This window comes from Natator depressus, chromosome 28, assembly GCF_965152275.1.
Source record: "Natator depressus isolate rNatDep1 chromosome 28, rNatDep2.hap1, whole genome shotgun sequence".
NCBI lineage: Eukaryota > Metazoa > Chordata > Testudines > Cheloniidae > Natator > Natator depressus.
The window spans coordinates 9,874,920-9,877,419 of record NC_134261.1 but is presented as its reverse complement, the minus strand read 5'-3'; the positions used below and the strand labels follow the sequence as shown (position 1 = coordinate 9,877,419).

Below are 2,500 nucleotides of genomic sequence, written 5' to 3'. Positions count from 1 at the left end.
CCGCTGAATGTATGGGGTTGACCTGCTGGCCGCTTTCCTTCCCGGCCACCAGGTCAACCCGCTGAATGTATGGGGTTGACCTGCTGGCCGCTTTCCTTCCCGGCCACCAGGTCAACCCGCTGAAAGTATGGGGTTGACCTGGTGGCCGCTTTCCTTCCCGGCCACCAGGTCAACCCGCTGAAAGTATGGGGTTGACCTGGTGGCCGCTTTCCTTCCCGGCCACCAGGTCAACCCGCTGCCGGCATGGGGTTGACCTGCTGGCCGCAGAGGGGCAGGCTCCGGGTTGACCTGGTGGCCGGACGGGGATTAAGCCCCGGCTCGGAGCAGGGCAAGCCCGGGCGGAGGGGGGTCCGCTTGGCCCCTGCCCGCGGGGGCAGGCTCCGGGTTGACCTGGTGGCCGGTTTGCTTTCGGGCCACCAGGTCAACCCGCTGAATGTATGGGGTTGACCTGCTGGCCGCTTTCCTTCCCGGCCACCAGGTCAACCCGCTGAATGTATGGGGTTGACCTGCTGGCCGCTTTCCTTCCCGGCCACCAGGTCAACCCGCTGAATGTATGGGGTTGACCTGCTGGCCGCTTTCCTTCCCGGCCACCAGGTCAACCCGCTGAATGTATGGGGTTGACCTGCTGGCCGCTTTCCTTCCCGGCCACCAGGTCAACCCGCTGAATGTATGGGGTTGACCTGCTGGCCGCTTTCCTTCCCGGCCACCAGGTCAACCCGCTGAAAGTATGGGGTTGACCTGCTGGCCGCTTTCCTTCCCGTCCACCAGGTCAACCCGCTGAATGTATGGGGTTGACCTGCTGGCCGCTCTGCTTCCCGGCCACCAGGTCAACCCCCTGCCGGTATGGGGTTGACCTGCTGGCCGCAGAGGGGCAGGCTCCGGGTTGACCTGGTGGCCGGCAGGGACTTCAGCCCCAGGGCCCCTGGCAGGGCGACCCTGCCCTTGTTCCCCAGAAAAGGAGAGAGCTGGCTCGCAGCGGGAAAAGCTGCCTACGGCACCTGGGATTCCCAGGCGGTCACCCATCCAAGTACTAGCCAGGCCCGGGACGGTTTACCTTCCGAGATCGGACGGGATCGGGGGCCTTCCGTCCGGTATGGCCGTAGGCACTCGGCTCCGGTCCGCCTCGTCCCCTTTCCCTTACTGACTCCCCTGCCTCGGGTGGGCCCGATCCTTTTTTCCGTTTTTTTTTTTCGCTCCGGAGGCTTCATGAGCCCACCCCCAACACCCCTTTGGGGGTCGGTGAAAATTTTTTTTTCAGACTTCCAGGGGCCCGATCCTGGCCGCGGGCACCCGGCTCCGGGCACCCGGCTCCGGGCCGCCTCGTCCCCTTTCCCTTACTGACTCCGCTGCCTCGGGTGGGCCCGATCCTTTTTTCCGTTTTTTTTTTTCCGCTCCGGAGGCTTCGTGAGCCCCCCCCAACACCACTTTGGGGGTCGGTGAAAAAATTTTTTTCAGACTTCCAGGGGCCCGATCCTGGCCGCGGGCACCCGGCTCCGGGCACCCGGCTCCGGGCCGCCTCGTCCCCTTTCCCTTACTGACTCCCCTGCCTCGGGTGGGCCCGATCCTTTTTTCCGTTTTTTTTTTTTCGCTCCGGAGGCTTTATGAGCCCCCCCCAATACCACTTTGGGGGTCGGTGAAAAAAATTTTTCAGACTTCCAGGGGCCCGATCCTGGCCGCCGGCACCCGGCTCCGGGCCGCCTCGTCCCCTTTCCCTTACTGACTCCCCTGCCTCGGGTGGGCCCGATCCTTTTTTCCGTTTTTTTTTTTTTCCGCTCCGGAGGCTTTATGAGGCCCCCCCTAACCGTTTTTGGGGTCGGTGAAAATTTTTAGTCAGACTTCCAGGGGCCCGATCCTGGCCGCGGCTTCGCAGGCTGGCCTGGGGGGGGGGGGCATCTCTAGCTCCGGCCGCGGACGGCGAGACGCTCGGCCACCAGGTCAGCCCGGAGGAAAAGGCTGAAAAAAATGTCTAAGTCCCCCCGGGACACCAGGTCAACCCGGAGGAAAAGGCTGAAAAAAATGTCTAAGTCCCCCCGGGACACCAGGTCAACCCGGAGGAAAAGGCTGAAAAAAAGTCTAAGTCCCCCCGGGACACCAGGTCAACCCGGAGGAAAAGGCTGAAAAAAATGTCTAAGTCCCCCCGGGACACCAGGTCAACCCGGAGGAAAAGGCTGAAAAAAAGTCTAAGTCCCCCCGGGACACCAGGTCAACCCGGAGGAAAAGGCTGAAAAAAAGTCTAAGTCCCCCCGGGACACCAGGTCAACCCGGAGGAAAAGGCTGAAAAAAAGTCTAAGTCCCCCCGGGACACCAGGTCAACCCGGAGGAAAAGGCTGAAAAAAATGTCTAAGTCCCCCCGGGACACCAGGTCAACCCCGAGGAAAAGGCTGAAAAAATGTCTAAGTCCCTGCTCGGCCATCAGGTCAACCCCATTCAAAGTGACGGGTTGACCTGATGGCCGGCAGTCTCACGGAAGTCCGGATGGGGTCGCCAAAAGTGCCCTCGG

General features: G+C 62.0%; 1 non-coding gene across 1 annotated transcript; it reads right to left on the bottom strand.

The window, feature by feature from the left end:
• Window positions 1-986: 986 nt before the first annotated feature.
• Window positions 987-1,105, bottom strand: LOC141979713 (5S ribosomal RNA). The gene has a single exon (XR_012637107.1). It is a non-coding gene; the product is annotated as a 5S ribosomal RNA (ribosomal RNA).
• Window positions 1,106-2,500: the final 1,395 nt, after the last annotated feature.